The sequence below is a fragment of the Mauremys reevesii genome, linkage group 4 (assembly GCF_016161935.1).
Source record: "Mauremys reevesii isolate NIE-2019 linkage group 4, ASM1616193v1, whole genome shotgun sequence".
Taxonomy (NCBI): domain Eukaryota; kingdom Metazoa; phylum Chordata; order Testudines; family Geoemydidae; genus Mauremys; species Mauremys reevesii.
The window spans coordinates 99280346-99303689 of record NC_052626.1 but is presented as its reverse complement, the minus strand read 5'-3'; the positions used below and the strand labels follow the sequence as shown (position 1 = coordinate 99303689).

Genomic DNA, 23344 nt, shown 5'->3' with positions numbered 1-23344 from the left:
TGAGGTCCCTTCCAACCCTGAGATTCTATGATTCTATGATAATGCATCTGGTACAAGATCTGTCTTGTAGGTGTCATTGGAAAAGTTATGATTTGCTGAATATGATTATCCTATTTGTATACATGTATCATTTCTGTATCTGAAGTTATGAATATTGACTACGTATCTGTAATTCAAATGTGCTTATTCTGGATAACACCCACAGATAGCCTTTCAGGTACAAAAATGAAGACGCTAGACAGTGTTGATGGCCCATGAGCAAAGACAATGGACTATGGAAGAGCTTAGCCCTCATGTAAACATCTCAGCCAGCCTGTAAGTAATGGCTGCTATTACTCAGCAAGGGCATGTGACCAGACCGCATGATACTAAACTACATTTTGGGTACCTGTATTTTTCCACAAACAAGGCTGGACAACTAAGTTTGGAACAAAGGGTTCCTGCCATATGGTAAAGCTATATAAGGTGGGCCTCACTAGCCATCTAGGGGCCTCACTCCCCACACAAGCATACTCGTGGAAATACCTGAGGAACAAAGACTGCATCGTTTTTCAACAGCAGCCTCATCATTCAGCATTAGCAAGGGCCACTCGTCTTTCTCATAGCAAGCATTCAGTCTCCATGGAGTTTGCTCCCTCACTTGCAACTCTTGGAGGACACATATGATGTCACATCACTGATGCTAATGACCTCATGTGCTATTGCAGCTATCAGTGATGTCACACACACACACACACCAATGGCATTACACACATCACTGACATCAGCAAAACCACAGATGCACTCTTAGACATACGATTCACATGAGCACCATGGCTATCTGATGTCATGTGTGCACCACCGACAGAAGTGAAATCAGACCCACATCAGCATATAACTAATGCCATGGATGTCACCCATGCTTGGCAGACATCAGTGACATCACACTGGTGATGCCACTTACATTACACATACCGCTGAGGTCAGTGACATTACATACTCAGCACTGCCATCAGGACAGTCACACTCACCTATGACCCAAGTGACATTATGCATGAATTGCTATTTTCAAATAGAGAACAAAAATCATGAACACTTCAAAACTATGGGTTGGATCCTCATCTGGATCAAGTCAGCATAACTCCACGGACTTCAATTTACACCAGCTCAGGGTCTGCCCTTATGTTTTTAAAATATATTTCATCTTGTAACACCCATAATTGCCCAGGTTCAGGGCCTTTGCTGGAGTTGGTGGCCCTGGGCCATACCTTAGCCCATCAGTTCTTCCCAGATAGCCATAAATCCCCAGCAAATGCCCTGTGCCTCCATAGTTATTGCTTACACAAAACACTGATTCATTGTTTACATTTGTTTTCTACTTTCCATCCACGTTAGCCAGTAATAAAAGCAGCAGGGTTCCTAGTTCTTGGTGCATGGCTTAGTGGAAGACAGGACGATATCTCAATAGCAGAGGAATGCGGACCATGATATGAATGCCAAATCTGGCAGTATATTACACTGTCTTAAGCATCTAGAGATTAGAACCTGCTGCTGGTGGTCCTGTGTGCAGCTACCCTGTGTCTGTCATCCCCCTGCCCCCTTTTCCTGATCTCTTCCTTCACTATAAGTCAGAAGCTGGTAAGATCTGAAGCCAGCATTTCCAAATGTGACAGGGTCAGAATCCTAAGTCTTTACTCAGACAAAGCTTTCATCAATGGAAGGTTTGTTGGAGTGAAAACTGAAGCTCATAGATTCTCCCCTATACAGAAGGGAACAAATTGTGGGAAAGTGTCACAGCTGCCCCCACCTCCATCCACTGGATTGCCAGGGTTATAACACAGGCTGGAAACAGCAACAGAAAGTCTGGGATCTGAGAGGATCCCAGCTCCTGCTTCACAGAGCATGCCCACTTGCAGCTAGGGACTCCCTCCTCTGTGCTCCCACACCAAGTCCAGCCCCTGCTCTCCACTCAAAGCACCAGCAGCAGGCTGAGTGGAGCAGGGCCGCCCAGAGGGGGGGGCAAAGGGGGCAATTTGCCCCGGGCCCCGGGCTCCGCAGGGGCCCCCAAGAGAAGGGCGGAAGCTCCCGCCTCCACCCCTCTCCGGGAGCCTCGGCGCATCAAGCGCCGAGACTCCGGCCAAGCCCCTGAGCCCCGCCCCGCTCAGAGCCGCGGGGGGAGGGGGCGGGGCTGGGAGCGCCAACGGGCCGGGGCCTGAGCCCCGCCCGCTCAGAGCGGCGTAGGGAGGCGGGGCTGCGAGCTCGGGCTGAGTTCCCAGCCCCGCCCCTCACCACGCGGCTCTGAGCGGGACGGAGCTCAGACCCGCCGAGATGCGCTCGGGTAAGAGGGCGGGCGGAAGCGGGACCCGCCGCGAGCGCAGCCGGTCTTGGCACCGGGGCCCCTTCTGTTCGGGACTCGCCGCCGAAGTGCCCGAAGGCCGGCGGGACCCCCGCCACCGAATTACCACCGAAGACCGGGCTGCGCTTCGGCGGCGGGTCCCGCTTCGGCGGTAATTCGGCGGCGGCGGGGGGCTCCCGCCGCGGGTCTTCGGGCCACTTCGGCGGCGGGTCCCGGAACGGAAGGGGCCCCCGCTGCCGAAGACCCCGGGCCCCCGGAATCCTCTGGGCGGCCCTGGAGTGGAGCTGCACACCCAAGGACAATCCTCATCCATTGCTGCCCAGGGGATCAACCTTGAGGGATCTTTACACAGAAGGATTTACAGTTCCAAGCTGATGTGCAGCCCCACTTCGCATGTGGCCAGGAAGAAGCACAACATCTCCTCCCCACAACTCGAGCAGTCCTTTCCCCCACCTCCTACGTGGAGCTCAGCCTTGCAGACAGCCCTCCATGGAGTCCTAGGAAGGGACAGAGGGAATGGGGCTGTGAAAGCAGCTAACCCAGGACTATTAGAGCAGAGGATGGCTTCTGCACAAGAGGGGAGATTTACATGAACCCTCAATGCACAGTTCTTGGGGTACTGTTCAGCCCCACGGCATCTTCAGATGCAGATGTTCATCTTGTGCATTACCATTTTCAAGACTAAAATCAGGTAACGGGAGCCTTTAAGACCGCCTGTGCTGGGAGTCACTCTCTGCGTCATTTACTGTCTGTCTTTGTCTCTAAATACAAAGCCAGCTCTTCTCTCAGAAAATTTGCCAATCATTGTGAAGCTGTTTGTACATGTCCAGTATGTCATTAGCCTTTGCATGCACTGTTGCAACTTGCTGTTGCTGTGAAAAGGGCAGGAATCCTCCCAAAATGAAATCTTGCACTTCAGTGTTTAACACCCCTCTCACTGCCAATATATAGATTTTCAAAACCAGGGGCGGCTCTAGCTTTTTTGCTGCCCCAAGCACAGCAGTCAGCCAGCCTTCGGCGGTGCGCCTGTGGGAGGTCCATCCCGCGGAATTGCCGCTGAATCCGCAGGACCAGCAGACCTCCCGCAGGCGTGCCCCCAAAGGCAGCCTGACTGCCGCCCTCACAGGGACGGGCAGGGTGCCCCCTGCGGCTTGCCGCCCCAAGCTTAGAGCGCTGGTGCTTGGAGCCACCACTGTTCAAAACCCACCCTGCTGCCTGTTCAGGGAGCCATGTGTAATGAGTTTGGTGGGCTCAGAGCAGTGCCCAAGTGGTCTGTGTTGTGCAGGTGAATGGCTCTGTCCAAGAGCGTGAGCTAGAAAGGCTCCAGCCACACTATCCATTTCCCATGTCCTAAAACACTTTTCAATAACCTTTTTAAAACACTTTTACCTCATCTACAAAAGCTGAGGCTGCCAACACAACAGTGTCACCTGAAATCAGTTTCAACCAAAGTGAAAACTGTTCAGGACCTGTGAATTGGTGTTCTCTGGAAGGGCCCTGAGCATCCATATAATAAAAATCACCAGCACTAACTGGTCCAAGCACCCTCGGCAAAGAGGCCAAGAAGTGACCAGGCAGGGGGACTGAGTTTCCTCTAGGCAGACACTCCAGCTCAGCTCTGAGGCATACCGACAGTAGAACATATTTGGCATTACAACGATGGTCTTCATAGCTCCCGGCAACCCTTCCTCTGTTTTCAGCGCTTAATAACACAATCAGCTTGCTCTGAAATGCTGCTCTCCAATTAATAAGTTTAGTGTCAAGCTAATAACAGAGGGTGTGCACAGGCCTCAGGTTCGGAATACAAATTGCGCGCCCACAAATGCCTCCACATTGTTGCAGCTATTGTTGTAACCACTGCTTGCTCCCTGCAGGGGGCCCATAGGGCAGTGCTCCTCTGAACAGAACTTGGAGCTCCCTGAACTGGCTCAATTGTCCTCAGGCCTCTTTTGTCTCGATCTTTTTGTGCGTTGTGTATAGGGTGACCAGATGTCCCAATTTTATAGGGACAATCCCAATTTTTGGGTCTTTTTCTTGTATAGGCTCCTATTACCCCTCACCCCCATCCCAATTTTTACACTTGCTGTCTGGTCACCCTAGTAGTGTGTTTCACCGGTGCCTTTGAATTGTCGCGTGTGCCTGTCTGAGCAGTATTGGGTGAAGCTGTAGTCACATCCTGACAGTCTGAGCGGGACCAAGAGAATGGGGATGTTTGGTAGCTTAGAGAGGGTTATAGGTGTTTGCCCCTTTTGGGGAGTGGGATGGGTTTGGAAGGGCCAAATTGTGCCCTTACCACTGATGGGGAGCGTGGGAAGTTTGGCAGCTGGGAGAAGGGAGGGGGTTTCATTTTTCTGTCATTGAGGTGTGCCGGGGGTGGGGGGGGGGGAATTTGATGGGATGAGAGAGTGCTACTTCTCACTGGGGTATGGGAATGCCATGGAACTGGGCCCCACAATCACTAGAACCAGTTCTGTAATTAAGTGGTAGAGAGGGTTAACACTCCAGCAGGAGCCCAGAGAGCTGAGTTCAGGAGTATGGCTGGAATTCAAGTGACGACAAGTTTGGCACACTCAGCCATTCACTAATGGCACTGTGTCAGTGTCCCACCACGCTCTGGATCAGTTGGACGTTTCCACCCAAAAACTATCCAGGGCTGCGAGCCAGGATTGAGGTGCATCATCAAAGCTCACTGAGAGAGACGCAAGAGCACCTGCCAGCCCCAGGCCAGCTTGTAGCCAGGCCTTCGCTTTCATAGGCATTAGGTTCACTTTCAGTCTGAAACATTAAAAAATGCATCTGGCTTTTTAGCAGTGAGATTAAGTTGAAACCCCAGACCGGAAGCCTTAATTATAATAGATTTGTGTGAAAGTTGCCAGACTTCCCTCTACTCTGTGATGGTGTCTGTGCCAGAAGTCTGCTTTTTGTCACAACAGCAACTGTGTTAAGTTCAGCAAAGTAACTAGGTCAAAGATGCAGAGGCAGAACAGAGATCACTGATTACAGCTAATGACATCCTGCATGGCAATGCAGAAGGATAGCACAATCATTGCAGGGTTCTTCCTGTAATTAAAAGGTAACACATCCATCTCTCGCACTCCCAGTGTGCACTGCTAGGAACAGATACAGCTGCATTGCCAACTTTTATACATTTAACCAAATGCCTGCTCTAAGGCAAGGCTATGGAATGAGCAAAATCAGAGAGGAGCACATGGGAGGGAGTAAACGCAAAAGAATAATTTGAATTACTCAGTCACGCTGCCGAGTTCTAAATTAACTCTAACCACTGGGGGAAAGACATGGTTGTCATTGCGGGCAGCTCTCCTAAATATGCAGCCTGAGTATAACCAATCAACCAAAGTGCTAAAATGCATAAGGAATTGGGAATAATACCAAATATATTATAACACCATTCATAATGCAATGGTACACCCTCACTTGGAATATTGTTTTCTGTTCTAATCACCCCGTTTTCCAAAGGATATTGCAGAAATAGAGGAAAATGCAAAGATGATGAGTGATTAGATTGTCGACGTGAAGACAGATTGAAAAGCCTGGGACTCTTGTTAAGAGAGGAGACAAACAACAGAAAACATGCTAATGGGATACAAAACCATGACTGGGAAAGGGGAGGCACTCCTTGAATTATGAGGGAAGATAAATAGAACAAGGCATCACATTTAAAGCTACTAAGAGCAAATGCATTTTTGACTTGATACGTAATTAACCTGAGAACTTATTGCAACAAAGTACCACTGATGTCAACAGCATAGTAAAATTCACTATATGGATAATCAGAACATCCACAGTTCCATGAAATATGATTAAAACCAAGGATATAAACCTTCATGCTTTAGGATATAAAGTGACCATTAATTGAGTTGAGGAAGAAACTTCCACTCCAGACACGTTACTCACTAGCCATCCACTACAAGGTTCTTGCACCTTTCTCTGAAGTAGATGATACCAGACATCACCAGAGACCGGATACTGGGCTACATGAAAGAGTATGGCAATGGCATCTCAGAGACATGGACTGTACATAACTCTGCACATAGGATGAAACTATTGTTCTGTCCATATTCTTTCTCTGTGCATATGTCTATATAGTGATATAGCCATAGGTACATCTAAATATAGAGGGGAAATGAGCGCAAGACAGACACCATGACTACACCATCATGGACAATGTAAACCTCTTATTTTTCAGGAGACACAAACGAATACAGGACAGACGAGACAGGAAAAAGCAAACACCCCAGCAGATTGTGAATGGTGGACCGAAGTTAAGTATGGTGATTATCCAGTAGAACTGACTTTTGTTGGCCTACCCAGTCATTGCACCTATCTTACTGCTTTGTAGAATAACCCTGAGTTTGTGAATAGGGTTATATAAACCACCTCTCTGAAATTCTAATCAGTCCCTAACCAATGAAAATATAGAGTCTGCCAATGCCCATGTGCTGCTTATTATACTTACACCAGACCAGAGTGGGTGCCTGCAGATCAGTTATCAGGTATCTTTTTATTATTAGCATAGTTGTAAAAATGTTATGATTTACTAATTTTTTTTATTTCCCATTGGTAAGGTATATATATTATTTATACACAGTATATAAACATATGTAGACTACATTTGGCATATGTCCACAGAGAATGTTAGGACATATGGAAATTATTTCACAGGAATATTGAAATTATGCCTTATATCACTTTCATAGGTAACATGTGAAAACTGCAAAATGTTACATTATGGGAAATACCATTCAGCCAGACACACTGGGGGAGAATTCACTAGACTTTACTTCAAAATCAACTACGTGGAGCTCCAGAAAAGGGCTCTAGCCAAGATTTTCAGACTAATGATTTTGGGTGCCCAACCTGAGATACTGCAGAAATATCTGGGGCTAATAGCTCTTTCCCATAACAAATAGCCCTTAGATTTTGGCAGTCCTTTTCCTTCCTTGAAAATCTGGCATTGCATTCTAGACATTATCCTCTAGATAATCCATTCAGAGAATAACCCCATAATAGAGGAAGAGGATATTTCAGATTAGTCTCCAGGCAAAGCAGATCCTCAGCTTCTGTTCAACTACTGTATAAATACATTTTTATACTTAAAGTTCCCTTTGCCTCACTAAGACCTCTGCACAACATTAGGGTGCATTTTTTCTTGCTTCCTGCTCCAATCCCATTGAAAATAGGTGGGGATTTCAGGCAGATTGAATATAATTATCTAAACTCCTCCTTGGGATGATTTAGGTTAAAACCATCCAAATGAGGTTTTGATGTAAAGACTGGTTTGTGTCACCTGAAGAGAGAGGCCCCGTACCCCACTAGACCTCAAAACTTCTACAGAATTCATTTTGTCAGCCAAGTGGCACATACCCTTCTCCTCTGTGCAGAGCAGAGTGGGAGCAAATTCAAGAATAATCTGCAGAAAATGGGACTGAAGGGCATGTGGTAACTTTCTCCACCACCAGCGAGTCACCTCCAGCCCCCCCATCTACAGTCACAACATCCATATGGGTGTGAGGTGTGTGCCTGGCCATGGGGAGGGAGTTAGGTAATAATAGCAACTCTGTCAGCTGTGCTCCCATCAGCCAGGACGGCACGAAACTGCACAGAAGTCCTGTATATAACCTGGGATCCATGGGGTGCTCACTGAAATTTCCACAGATCTCCAGGCAACACCAGGAATTGTGATCTAGCCCCATTCCCCTACACCACAGCTATTTCCCTGATCCCAAGGGGATGATGCTGTGAGCCAGTGACTCTGCTTTGCAGGGTGTGCTCCCTTTCCATGCCCACAGGAAAGGCTGCATGTTGGTTAGTCCCCTACAGTCTGACCACAATCATATGCTCAGATTCTAAAAGATATTTGAAGCAAACCTCATTATCTTGTAATAAAGGGCAAGTGCAGCAGCTCCCTGTGCAGCATGTGTATAGACACCAGGAGGTTAAATATCCACCTATAAAGGAGTCAGCTTTATACAACCACCTGCAAAGACCTTACTGGCCTGAAGCTAAACTGCAGTGCCACTTGTGATGGGTTTGGTGTCAGAGACTCCCTTGGGACTGTCACCTGGTGTGCTGAAATTACCTCTGAGCCCATTTTCCCTGCCAGCTTGGGACTCCAGAACTCTGCCTCATTGAGCCAGACATGGTAGCCTGCTGCAACACAGACCCAGGGTCTGGATCACGCCCCCAAAGCTGCAGACTTTAAGTGAAAACAGCTTAACAGATTACCTGCCTCCAGCACCCAGACACGCAGCTCCCAATGGGATCCAAACCCCAAATAAATCAGTTTTATTCTGTATAAAGCATATAGAGGGTAAATTCATAAATTGTCCACCCTCTATAACACTGATAGAGAGCTATGCACAGCTGTTTAATACTTGGGGGGAGCAATCACTTACTCTGGGTTTATTAATAAACAAAAGTGATTTTATTGAGTATAAAAAGTAGGATTTAAGTGGTTTCAAGTAATAACTGACAGAACAAAGTAAGTCAAAAAGCAAAATAAAACAAAAACACGCAAGGCTAAGCCTAATACATTAAGAAACTGATTACAGGTAATATCTCACCCTCAGCGATGTTCCAATAAACTTCTTTCACAGACTAGACTCCTTCCTAGTCTGGGCCCAATCCTTTCCCCGGTACAGTCCTTGTCTGCTGGAACTAACATCTCAGGTGGTAAGCAGGGGTTTTCTCATGGCTGCGACGCCTTTGTCCTGCTCCATCCCCTTTTATAGCTTTGGCACAAGCTGGGAATCTTTTGTCTCTCTGGGTCCCCACCCCTTCTTCTAAATGGAGGAGTTCCAGATTTAAGACAGATTCCAGTATCATGTGATGTGGTCACATGTCCTGTGAGACCTCAGCCTCCATTCTTCCTGGGCTGGCCCACATGTACACAGGAAGGTTTGCAAGTAAACCGAGCTGTCATAAACAGTTAGTTAAGGGTTAAGGTCCCTTTTACCTGTAAAGGGTTAACAAGCAGTACCTGATGAACACCTGACCAGAGGACCAATCAGGGACAAGATCATTTCAAAGCTCTGTGGAGGGAAGTTTTTTTTTCTGTGTTCTTTGTTTTGTGTTGAGTCTCTCTTGGGAGCTAAGGAAGTCCAGACATCTTAATCAAGTCCTCCCAGGTTTCTGCAGTATTTTTCATCTATTCAGTCTAGTGAGTATTAGAAAGGCGAACTAGTATTATAAGTTTATTTCTACATTTGCAGTTGTGTGTTTTGCTGAAGGAATATCTTTATTTCTGTTGCTGTTACTTTGCTTTTACTGAGAAAGAAAGGGGGAGGGGGAAATCTCTCCAGGTTATAAGTTAGACCCTGTGTATTGTTTCATCCTGGTATTACAGAGATAGTGTACTTTCTTTTTGTTATTTTAATAAACTCTTTTCTTTTTAGGACTTGATTGATTCTTCTCTTGTTTGCATTTTCAAGGGAAGGGGAGGGGGAGGGGAGTCCCTCTTTCTGTTGAGTCAAGGATTTGACTCAGTGTGTAATCTCTCCGGAGCAGGCTGGAGAGAGGGAAGGGGGGAGGGGAACTGGCTGTTTCTCTCTCTCTGGTGAGATTCAAGGGGTTTGAATCTGGGTTCCCCAGGGGAAGTTTGGGGGACAGGCAGTGTGTTACCCACTTTAAACTTAACTGGTGGCAGCAGAACCGGATCTAGACTAAGATTAATTTAGAGGAGTCCATGCAGGTCCCCATCTTGGAACCCAAAAGCTCCAAGTGGGGGAGAAGACCTATGACACGAGCCATTTGCAGTTCATTGATTCTGAAGCACCCTTAATGGCTTCCACTTAATATGTTTTCATCCGTAATACAAGTTTATATCTTATTCTCCTAACTCCAGACATAGAAATAATACACACAAACAAACAGGATAAACAACTCAGTAGATTATAAACTTTGTAATGATACCTTCAAGAGACCTTTTGCATAAAGCATATTCCAGTTACATCATACTCACATTCACAAGAATATTTTCATAAAGTACATGGAGTGCAACGTCACACTACTTTGCTACCAAATGGTATGGTGTGTCTGTCCTAAGACTGTGCCCTGGAAGGCCGTGCTTCATCCCCAGTCTGCCATAGAAGTATGTGGCCTGCTCTCCAAACCGCAAATTGGGAACTCACAAACAATGATCCTGACCACTGTGCTGGATTTTCACTACTTGTTCAGATGCTTCACTTAACACTGTCACCAAAGACACGGCTTATGACTAGCCAAAAGCAAGTGCTGAAAAGACTCTCCGACACTTTGTAAACAACCTGCTTCATCAAGTCCCGCTGCCTTATGATGCACATACAACGCTGTGGCCAAAAGGACTAATGCAGTCCTAGGATGCATAAACAAAGGAATTTTGAGTAGGAATAGGGAGGTTATATTACCTCTGTATTTGGCATGGGTGTGATCACTTCTGGAATACAGTGTCCAGCTCTGGTGTCCACAGTTCAAGAAGGATGTTGATAAATTGGAGAAGGTTCAGAGAAGAACCACAAGAATAATTAAAAAATTAGAAAACCTGCCTTTTAGTGATAGACTCAAGGAACTCAATCTGTTTAGCTTAACAAAGAGAAGGTTAAAGGGTTACTTGATCAAAGTCTCCAAATATCAATATGAGCACCAGAAATTTGATATTTGAGGACTCTTCAGTCTGGCAGACAAAAACACAAGAGCCAAAGGCTGGAAGTTGAAGCTAGACAGATTCAGACTAGAAATAAGGTGCACATTTAAACAGTATGCTTAATTAGCCACTGGCAAAAATTTACCAAGTGTTGTGGTGCATTCTCCATCACTGGCATCTTTAAAATCAAGACTGGATGTTTTTCTAAAAATATGCTCTAGTTCAAACAGGAATTAATTCAGGACAGTCCTATGGCCTGTCTTGTACAGGAAGTCAGACTACTAGATGAGTACAAGGGTCCCTTCTGGCCTTATAATCTGTAATGTAATGATACTTTCTCAAATGTCTCATACACCTAGATGATGGCCCTGCTACTTTAACCCATATTTTGCACCTCTGCATTAAATCTTCGTTGTGTGTCATATTTTTGGAGATACAATTGGTTCTGCCCCGTTCCTTTTTCTTGTTTTTAATGTATCAAACACACATATGAATAACTTGCAAAGCTAAAAACCGTTTTTAAAAAGGACCAGATCTTCAGCTGGTGAAAATCAGCATAACTCTATTAGAGTCAATGGCACTACACTGGATTTACACCAGCCAAGGATCCTGCTCAAAATGCTTTTCCCTTTATTCATCTGTGAGATGTAAAAAGCCTCTGGTCTTTTTCTGGGAGATCCACAGCAAAACCTGGAAGACTTGAGCAGTGATGTTACTCAAAGCCGTACCCTGAGCTGCACCTTTCAGCACAAATTCTCTGTATGGTCAATAGTGTGTAAATAAAACCTGAAACTAGCATGCATGCACACAAAAGATGACATATTTAGACTTTGGAGCTCACCTAAAATCACGAGTAAAGAAAAAATAACCCAGAACACGACCCCACTGCAGTGACTGTGGGGAAAGTGCTGAATGCTATGACTCCATCCTACATTTCCAAGTCAGATGGGGGTGGAAGATAGGGCAGGGAAAAGAGTGGTGAAGTTGCATAAGGAGGATCTCTTTGCCCACTGTGCATCATAGATCGGAGCTCTGTTTCAGGGCTGATACAGGGGGGCTGCTGAGGGTGTGCAGGGAGGTACACAATTCTAGAAATTCTATGATCAGGTTCTCCAATTATATGGAGCTTGTGGCCCCTTACCCTGCCTGCAGCCAATGGCATGAATTCTATTTACCAAATCCCCTTCCTACTTCCCTGCGCAACGCCTTTTAACGCAGGGGGAATATCAGCCACTGTGCGCAATGCTGCTTGTGCCTTACATCTAAGCAACATCCACTCATCCTGCTCCTCACACACCCGCAGCATCACGAGCGGGACTTAACCTTTATATAAAACGCCTTTATTATCCTCTCAGGTGCCATCCCCCAGGCAAATGTGACAAGAGAGGCTGCTACACCTGACTGAAATGGTAACATCTTTTCCCCCGACAATACTTCGGGTTAGCTTTCAGGAGAGAGAGAGAGAGTTTTGGCCTAACTCTGCTCCCATTAACGTCAATGGGAGTTTTACTGTTAGCTTCAATGGGAATAGAGGTAGGCCAAGGCTCAGTGCTTTAAAAAATCCCACTCCCACTATGCAGTGTGCCCGGGGCCTGGTTCCATGAACAGTAACTTTCCCTGTAGCACTAAAAGGGCCTGTTGTACAATTTCATTTCGCTATCTCTGAAAAGCATAAGATGTCTGGATCATTTGTACAGGGAACAGCATCATCCTTCCTGGGCAGCTCTGGAAAAAAAGATTTTCCTGCACTGACTGGACTTCTACAAAGATTCACAGCAACTCACAAAGGACAAGCTCCAGAGGGCAATGTTTAATTTGTGCCAGGGCTGAGCCCTGGCATCTGTAGGCTTGGCAATTAACAGCCCAGGCACCTCTGGGCTTGCTGCACCAGTTATACATGTAAAAAAATTGCTTGAGCCCCAGCACCTCTTCCATTACAAAATAAGCTCTTGGGCAAACTCTATATGTACAGCCCTCACCACAAGGTGTCGGTGCAGTAGGTGTTAGCACACTGGCTAGCCATGCACTTGTTTGCTCTCCAGAAGACTTGATCTCTATAACAAGCTCTGCTACAGGAACCCCTTGAGTCCTTTGTTTTGATTTTCTGAGCGTATGGGGTGGGGGATAAGGGCAGGAGTCCCCTTCATCCAAGTCAGTGGCTAAAATCCACCCCTATAGTAGAAGCCAAAACTTGTTACCATCTGATGGCCTCTGTTCTGTGGCCTGGTTGAAATAAATTTGGTAATCTCAGTCTAGAAGCCAGTGGACAAGCATTTGCCTCAAACTCAAACAAACCACCGTCAGCACTACTTGGCACCCAGGCTGTCAGTTGCAGCACCATTTGCATGAGACATGGGTAATGAATTGCGCTTTCATTCCCCGAGTGCTTCTCTTTAAGGGTATATCTACACTTGAATCGCAGGGTGTGAATGCAGCTTGTGTAGACATATCCAAGCCAGCTTTAACCTAGCTAGCTCAGGTACCTGAACAGCGAAGCTTCAGCAGCACACACACAGACACAGGGTAGCTGCATGAGTAATTACCACAGGTTCTGGGTGGGCTTGTACAGTCCAAGATGAAGCGTGAGCTGCTGCAGCTTCACTGTCCCTAAGAAAATTAAAAACTTGCCCAGGTATGTCTACCCGAGCTGCAGTCACACATGTGACTGCAAGGTAGGCACACAAACAGTCAGGGCTGAGTCACATTGGCAGGGCTGTGGCTGGAATCCTGAGCTGCTGCTGCTTGTGCTCGCTTTACAGGTTCCTGGAATAAAAGCCTTGGATCTCCTGGGTTGTCAGGCAGCATGTTCAGTTGGCATGTTCACTGGGCACAATGAATGAATGGCTGGGTGAAGTTCCATGGCCTGTGTCATACAGGAGGTCAGGCTAGATTATCACAATGGTCCCTTCTGACCTCAGAATCAACGGCTCAATCTTTTGAAGGACCAGATATTCATATAAACATGTTTTAAATGGGGGGAGGGGTAAACAGGGGCGGCTCTAGCCATTTTGCCGCCCCAAGCAGGGCAGCATGCCGCGGGGTGGCGCTCTGCTGGTCGCCGGTCCCGCGGCTCCGGTGGACCTCCTGCAGACGTGCCTGCAGAGGGTCCGCCGGTCCCGTGGCTCCAGTGGACCTCCCGCAGGCGTGCCTGCGGATGCTCCACCAAAGCCACGGGACAAGCGGACTCTCCGCAGGCATGCCTGCGGGAGGTCCACCGGAGCCACCTGCCGCCCTCCCAGCGACTGGCAGAGCACCCCCCGCGGCATGCCACCCCAAGCACGCGCTTGGCATGCTGGGGTCTGGAGCCGCCCCTGGGGGTAAATAATTTAAATTTCAGGCTAAAGGAGATTCAGTCCCTTTAAACAGCAACCCTACTTCACACTAGTGACAAGCATCAAACAAGGCAGGTGGTGACAAACAGCTATCCCACAACCCAACCTGCCACTGAGACACTCTCACCAGCCAAAATGAGACCAATGTCAGTTCCATCCGGGGAGGGCTCTGAAGCGCAAGTGTTGTGCTAGTTTCTCGACCCTTTGACTGGATAAACATATAATTGCTCCACTAATGTAGAACGTAAATCTGATTGTCTCCCATCACAGAGATATGGCTAATGACTTTTAGGGGAGTGCTTAATATTGCTATTTTGTGTTCCAAATTTGGGAATCATGAAGTTGCATACCCCTTAGAAACAAATTAGCAGGATCTTTGTAACCATGCTAGTTATTCCTCTTGATGCTCAACTATGGCTTGCCATCTTACTATTATTAATATTACAGTAGTGCTTAGGGGCCCCTAACCAAGATGGAGGCCCCTTTGTGTTAAGCATTGTACAAACACAGTACGAGACAGTCCAAGCCCCAAAGAACTTACAGTATAATAGACAAAATGGTGCCCAGGTTGGTGAAGTGACTTGCTCAAGGTCAGTGGCAGACCCAGGAATGGAACACAGGTTTCCTGAATCTCTCTCCAGTGCCACATGAAACCACATTGCCTTTCAATTCTCCTGCCAGTTCCTTGGCTTTGGGGATTAATCAAAGAGCATATTTAGCATCCCTTCCTCCTTGAATGATTTCTGATTCTTAAATTAAGAGAAGCCTTTGAAAAAGAAAGCAAAAACCAAACCAGGCCTTTTTGGAGAAGTGCAGTCACAGAGGTGGGGGAAAAGAGGACTCCTATGTTTTTAAAAGGATCATAGGTGATTTAGTCTCGTATCTTCCATTAAAATCATGGGAAGTCATGTGGTTAGATCCCTAAGCATCATTTGGTAGAAGTTGAAAGGTTAGTAAGTGTGTTCAGTGCTATTTGCATTGAACCAATCCTGCACTGCACAGGACACCATTAAAATCTTGACGCTTACCAGTTGCAAGAGTTAAAAGTTATGGCAGTACTTGGAAAGGTAAATACCACAGCAAAGTAAACTTTGCATTTTAAAAGCACCTCCAGATCAACATAATATTTATTACCCTAATTTTGAATGACAACCCAAATTTTCATCAGGCCTCTCTACACATGTTGGCACATCTGTTTACATGCACAAAAACCCACTCTGATGAAAACCCGGCTGAAAACTGAGATCTAGGGCCTTTCTGCGGTTACTGCTCTTTAATGGCTCATTACAGATCTTACTTCTTCCAGCACAAGCAGGAGATTTTCTTTTTGCATACTTAATTGGCTTATGTTTGCTTGTGTAAACCACTCTTCAGTGTGCAGCTTACAAGTGGTATAGGTGTCACGTTCAAAGCACAGGTTTCTGATTAAACATGATAAGGTCCTCCTCCCTCTTAAAGAAATATGCCTTTATGTCCAACTGCCCCCAACCAATCAGCAAACGTATGATTATATAGTGGTTTCAATAAATTAATTAATTAGGTTATTGATGGCTAGATATTAAATTATTGAAAGGAGTATTTTATTAATAAAATACAAAATGGATTAAATCTGGTGGGCAAGAAACAATGTTACATGAGCCGTAGCCCATGAAAGCTTATGCTGAAATAAATTTGTTAGTCTCTAAGGTCCACAAGTACTCCTTGCGGACACAGACTAACACGGCTGCTACTCTGAAATGTTACATAATGTGAATCGGTACTTAACTGACAGACAGGCAATTATCAACTACTGTGTATGTGTTATGGCAAGATTACATGCAGCATGAGATTCTGTCTCTCTCTCTGAAGTTTGTTGTTGACATCTCAGAGTGATGTCAGTGTTTGCTTGCTAAAGCTTTTCTGAAATTCATCCTTGAAGTGCAACTGATAACGCCTTTTGATAGAGGGACATTTAAAAACATGACCTTTTGGAGGGGAGGAGGCTGAGGGGAGAGATCCGATTTCCATTCATTCCATGTTTTCCCCGCTACAATCACTAACTGAAAGCGGAAACAAGCATCATTATCATTATCTCTGATTTGTGCTAGCAGACACTCTTAAGCCAATCAGAAGTGTATTTCATTGTTTCATGGAACACAAAAGACCCTCTGTTTGGAAAGTTCAAGAAAGAAAACTCAGACCTTGTGGCCTGGTCCCAAAGATTGAAAAAGAGGCTAAGATGGTTTCAAAAAGGGCCAGATCCAATGCCCTTTGAAGCCAATCTGAATGCTCTCATTGACTTCAATGAACTTTGGATCAAGCCACAAATGCACAAAACGAAGTAGTTATAAAAAAAAAGTAGTGAGAACTAGAGGGGAGTTTTAAGCAATGTAGTGGCCAATCTAATCTTCAGGTCATGGTCATCGGTGCAGTGTATTTTTGTTAAGTCTGAGAAACAAGAATTTTCATAAATTTTCCTAGGTCAGGTTACTCCATTAGACATAGGATTTTAAATTAATCTGCAGGCATTTTCCACTAAAGATACTATTCATACCAGCATAATGTTGATCCCATTTATAGTATCTACCGAGGTGTGGCAAACAAAAGAAAAAGGTTCCTACTGCTGGGTTTAAAGCACTACTATTCATTTAAAAATGTTCACCATTTAAAAAAAAAAAAGACTAAGATCAGAAACAAAATACAATTTCTGTTAGAAAATCTTGTTTCAAACCAGATTGCCAGCATAAAGGATGCACTATATATTCGTATGCAGAAATCTGAGATACAAGAGCTACCCAGAAGAACTCTACAGCAATCCAGTCTTCAAATGATGCAAAGATCACAAAAGTGGGTAGGTTCCAAATATTATGCTTAATTTGCTCTGTAATCTGTTTATTTTCTCATTACATGAGAGAGACATGGTAACATCCCAAAAGAAAGAAAAACAAACAGTTTGCTGAAGCCTATGACTTCAATGCTTGAATAATGATCTTGGATATAATCATGAATGTTGCTATGGTTTTTAAAAAATTTTATCTACAAATCCTCCCATAAAATTGCATTTTCCTAGAGTGAAGTCCCTTCATTAGAACTTAAAAAAAAAAAAAAAAAAAAAAAAAAAAAGCACATTTGCAGTCCCTTACGCTCAATTCAATAAAGGATCAAAAAGGTTCTTTATTCAAAAAAAGTACAATGTTTTCCCCCCCTCTTTGCCTAATAGAATCCAACTGTTGGAACGTGACATCATTCCCTAGAGCCAGGGATTTCAAACTAACACAGTCATTCAGCTTGAAGTAAACATCATGGAAAAGCATTCAAAGAAGATACAAAAAATAAATAAAAGGGAGCTTTTATTACCTGAAACTTGCAGCACTTCCCTTTCCACTCCATTCTTGGTTTTGTATTTCCCAGACAAAACTTTGTCCTATTAGCTGGGGCACTGAAAAACCAGTAGTTTCGGGTCTAATACCTGCTGTGCTTCCCACAACTCCTTCATATGACCTTTCACAGCACTGATTCCAGCTAAAATGATTGCAAGGAACACAGACTGGCCGAATCAGTTGTCATGGAGATCTCTCTCTTACTCACACACAGACACACACACACACACAGAGTCACAATTCTGGGAGGCACCCATGAAACAGCATGCCTTTTCATCAACGGAGTTTTTCAGGCATTCCACCCCTCCTCCCAACCTCTCCTTGAGTCAATCTGAGGAGCTGAGCTTTGTCTGGGAATTGATTGTTGCAGTTATAAAGATATTGCCTTTTCAAAAACAACACAGTGCTTTGTGGACTTTTTCCCTGGGAAGAGTAGTTTGGTTGCAAAAGTCTCAAAACAAAAACAAATCTGCTGTATTCTAACCTGGGACATTATTTGTCTTTGTTCAGTTTACAATAAATTTGATATTTGCAGTGCTGAGGCTTTGTGAAAATACAATCATGCAGATTACATGGAAAGCTCTTGGCACAGATTGCCAGCTTACCTTGCTGTTTGCCCAATACCTTGTCAGCAGCTTAATTAGTGCAGGTATTCATGGTGGCCAAGACAGGATTTCCTGTATTCTTTCATATTTCTGTAATGAAGAAGAAAAATCTGTGGATCAGGAATGTACAAAGGTTATGAAATAGAAGAGATGATCTTTACCTCTCAAAAGACCCTCATTTCCAGAGCCATCACTGTAACTAACAGCGTTTACCTACCCAGATGCCCACCCCTCACTTTTCACACAGATGCCCACCCCTCACTTTTATCGTGTCCTGCATGAATTGGAGTTCCCCATTTTGGGTGTTTGTCACACATTGCATTTCCCATTTAGGGCCTTGCCAGGATGAGCGGGTTACAGACAGTCAGCATAATGCCGATTACAACTTAATCAATACTTTTGTACGTGCACATCAATGTCAACGTCTGTGGATGTGTAGACACATTCTCTTCCCCCCCCCCAATAATAATAAAAAAAAAAAAAATCTGAAAGCCAGCTTCAGAATCAAACACCTGTTACTTTACATGAAGACTTTTCCTTTCTTAAAACCAATGACCCCAAAGTATTCACAGCGCCCACTTATATAGAAATCACATACGAAAGATTTAACTGCATACTTCAACATTAATTAATATTTTCAGTTAACCTGAGAGAGAGAGAGAGGGAGAGATTTTAACCTTTTTCTCAAAGACCTATTTCACAGCCTTGAAATCCAGCCTTCTGGTAATATCACAGTTCTGAAATAGGACCTTTTGTTGCTACCTTTCATGGCATTTTTCTTATTGCCATTATATAATTAAACGGGTTTTACCCCAAACCCACTACCACCCAGTAAAACCAGAGCTCTGTTTCACAGCAATCATATCAGAGAGAGAGAGAGAGAGAGAGAGAGAGAGAGAGAGAACTCAGTAGAACTGCTAAATAAAACGTCTTTGCTGCCACCACGGCTGTAAAATAAAACTGATTTCAAGCATAAATAAAAACACGCCAATTTTTTTCCATGACAAAACACAGCTACAGAGGTGTCCCTTTAAATGTCTGGCAGTTTCACATAGTACTCACAGTGACAATCTTGGTTGTGATCAAGACAAAAGTACTCTTGGGAGGTTTTTTTAAGCTTCTAGTCAGTAAAAACAAAGGTAGCTGATCCTGCTGTCATTGAAACTCACTGGATTGGGATTTTCAAACTTTGCATTGTGGCTTGGAGACTTCCTCTTTTGAGGATTTAATTGGAGACAGTCGCTGAAAATTTTAAAAGCTCCATAAAAAGCATTTTAGAGGCTGTGTGATTCCAGTTTGCGCAGTACATGCAATATAGGCAACACTCCCCCTAGAGGACATAAACTGTGAAGCTGAAACATATAGTAAGGGAGCATGAAGTAAGTACAACACAATCTATTTTTCCCCATTATCATATCCATCTGATGTTATGATCTTCCATACTTAGTGCATGAGGAGACATTTTAGGATCCTGAAACAACTTTCAGGGCCCATGAACCAGACTATTCCAATCAACAACTTAAAACAGTATAGACATTTGTGACCATTCTTATCTTATCCAGCAAATGCCACACAAGAAAATTGTTATAGACAGTTGCCAGATCATGGCAACCAAGGCAGCTAGCTTTATACATGGGTGGATACAAAAAAATGCCAATACGTATGTACGTGTGTGTTTAGTTTTGTTTTACAAACTCTATAAAATACCTGTTAAAATTATTTTTCTGTAATATATGTGGCATACAAAGAATACACAATGGTATGGTATGGTTTAAATGTTTTATGGATGAGATAGACAGACAGAAATTTGTGGTATAAAGGTTTCATGGACCTAAGTTTGGGAAGTCCATATTTTTCATGAACGGCAAAGCCACTAGTTATCCTAGATTGGGGTAGTCAGTTATTTTGTGTCACGGTCCAGCTTTCTTGGTCAAGTTATAGTCAAGGTCCAGAATCCAGAGAAAATAATTTAAAAACAATAATGATAATATAATAATAATAATGATAATGATATAATAATTAATAATAACTACTTTATAGTGCAGAATGCTGGGGAATGAGAACGTATGACATGTCCAAACTGTCTTTATTCCATACAACCTGCCTCAGAAAAATCCTCTGTATCTTTTGGCCCAGAACAATCTCAAACCAAGATCCATTGACACAGTGCAGGATCTGAGCACCATCATTGCCAGAAGGCACTGGAGATGGATCGGCCATGTGCTTCGGATGGAAACTGATTCCATCTCCAGAGTAGCAATAAGATGGACACCTGAAGGCAGGCGAAAATGAGGCCGCCCAGAAACAACATGGCAAAGAGTTGTGGAAGCCGAACTGAAAAACCTGGGGCACAGTTGGGGAACCATTGAAAGACTTGCCAGAAACAGACAGGAGTGGAGGAGCTTTGTCACTGCCCTAAACGCCAGAGGCGTAATAGGAACATCATGATGCTGCTGCTGCTGCTGCTGAAGAAGAAGTAAATAAAAAGATTTCGGGATCCATTCAAAAGCGTCTGGTCCAGATTTGGTCTGCGTATTGACTACCCTGTCATAGGTTATTCTAAACAAGTGCCAATGACACATTTAAATAATGTTGCACCATTCTGCATTCTTTATATTTCATAAATATTGCAGAAAAATGTATTTTAGAAATATTTTAGGGAAGTTTTTTAAAACTTTATTGGGATGATTTTTGTACCTCCCACCCACGAAGCCAGCTACTTTAGTTAGCCATGAGTCCTATGGTATAGCATTCAGAGGGAGTTATGAAAACCTTCTAAAAATGACCTAAATAGCTTTTTGTGTGTCATAAAAATGTAAAAACTTAAAAAAGATCCAATATCTCAGACCATTCCAGAGTAAAGAGAGAGTGCCGGTCTTCACTGGGAAGCAGGAAGCCTACCCATCTCAATGACACAGAGCCCTACAGGGCGACAAGAATATTGGACTATGGAGTTATGACATTTTTATGTCTAGAAAAGCTACCACTGGTCCAACACTGAATTATACCCATTATTAGGCATAGGCAGGTGTAATCTTGGATGGGGATGGGAGAGGGATTCTCTCTTAAAAAAAAAAAAGATGAATGTTTGAAGCTGCTCAAGGGCTTAGGAAACTATAATAAATCTTGGGGAGACAGATTAGTGGGCAGGTGTGGAGGTCAAATCTCATTTATCTAAGTGAGTATTTATTTCTATGACTCCCATCAACACAGTATATGAGCACACGATAAATAAATGAATCATGCACAGCTCTATTTTATCACATGGCTTTGCAATGTATCACATGGAGATAACTTCTGTATATAGGGCACGTGTGTGCACGTGTTAGCATTTATACTGCTCTGAAAATTTTCTAAACATTATATTGACACACAGAGTCAACAGTTACAGACAGAACAAATGCAGTAGTTAAAATACAGCATGCATAGCCAAACATTTACGTATACTAGAGAACAAACATTGTGGGACAAATTCTGGCCCCCAGCATGAAACCACCATAAATGACCCCCAAACGGGCACACCTTAATGAAAGTACTCAGGCTACCATAAGCCCCCATGCAGAGTCCTCCAACATAACTCTGGCCAATAGCAGAAATAATCTGTTCAGGTTCAGAGGGGAGTGGAGTTGGGGCTGACGGAGCAAGCATGCACTAAAACATGGATCACGTCCCCTGACTTCTAAGCCTGATTCCAGAACATTTCTTCATGGCTTAGCCACTGATGACATGTCTGCTGGCCTCTCTGTGACTCTGCAGGAAAGCCAGAATCAGGACAATTTCCATCCTAAAGTTCACCACTTGGTCATAGCTTTTTGGGTGTGAGTAGATATGCACCGCCCAAGCCAGAATCTGAGCCTGTAGTGACAGGAAACTAGAATGAACAACAGAAATACAGTAAAGTAGTTATACAAGGTGCTAGTGTAACCCACACACCTCCTGGATGTGGTGCTCTGTCCCATCTAGTGGCATCGATTAGAGATTAATGAGTTTGCTACAGGCTTAGCTAAGAGGCAGGTGGCTTTTAGCTCATGCAGTAGACGCTCATGCACTAAGCTTCAGAGGTCCCAGGTTTGATCCTGCCTGCCGACCACTGGGGTCTGTCAGTGTTACAAGAGGGACAGAGCACCACAACCAGGAGATGTGTGTGTTACATTAGTAAATGCCATTAGGCTAGGCTGTAATCAAGAAGGACCATAGTTTCTTGGTAAATTGTGTGCATGAGCACTCAGAACACTAGAACTAGACAAGCAATACACTTATGGAGAGAAAGAGAGATTATATATGTTTTCTGCTTATTTCTGACACACATCCCATTCTAACTGGTTGAACAGGCCTCATGATATGGTCTGTGGTTCCAAGTACATAGTGTAGGACGCAGACACCGGAGGAGTGCATGTAGAAGCAAGTACTGCATGCATCATAAAGGATCAGAGCACACCGAGTGACTCCTCAGCAGTACGCATCTGGAGTCCATGCCAAGGAGAGTGAAAATTGAAATGTGATCTGCTTTTCCAGTGAGCATGATGGGCTGCATTTCTTTGCTGACTGTTTTATTTTTTAATTTTTTTAATTTAAAAAACAATCAGGAGCAGAAGATGCCACAGAAGTCAAATTTGCTCTTAAATGATTCATGAAATCTTATTGTTTCAGCTAGGTGGAAACATGTGACACTAAGTTTGGGCTCTAAAGTATAGAAACAAAACAGGGCTGCAGGTAAACCTAATTACAGTGGCATGAGCAGTCTTTATCTATGGAAACACCCAGCTCACCTATCACATCAACTCTAAGACAGCCTGATGATGTTTTTTCTTTCAATGTATTTAAAAAGGAAATGAAATTCCACATAAAAAAGTTTAAATACAGCTAAATTGACATAGCTGGTTAATTTACAGCAACTCTGGTGTGAACTGGCACAGCAATATGGACGTCAATAGAACGACACCAATTCACACCAGCTGAGGATCTTGCCTACTATCCATAAATTATCATGCTGATTTCTCCTGAGAAGCTGTGTTTTACAGAGAAATGTCTCTTTTTACACTCTGATTCAGTTGAAAGTCAAGTTTCAGAGG

At 44.1% G+C, this 23344-nt stretch overlaps 1 protein-coding gene across 14 annotated transcripts in view; it reads right to left on the bottom strand.

Moving 5' to 3' along the window:
- The window catches only part of DENND2B (DENN domain containing 2B), a 307999-nt gene that overhangs the window by 219513 nt on the left and 65142 nt on the right, over positions 1 to 23344 (bottom strand). For 10 of the 14 annotated variants that reach the window (XM_039538757.1, XM_039538756.1, XM_039538758.1 and 7 more), the window contains one exon: positions 18273 to 18362. The gene's annotated coding sequence lies outside the window, so the exon portion shown is untranslated. Of the gene's footprint in view, positions 1 to 17644; positions 17893 to 18272; positions 18383 to 19334; positions 19356 to 23344 lie in introns of those variants that run through there. The other 4 variants (XM_039538762.1, XM_039538759.1, XM_039538763.1 and 1 more) reach the window with 4 other exon arrangements.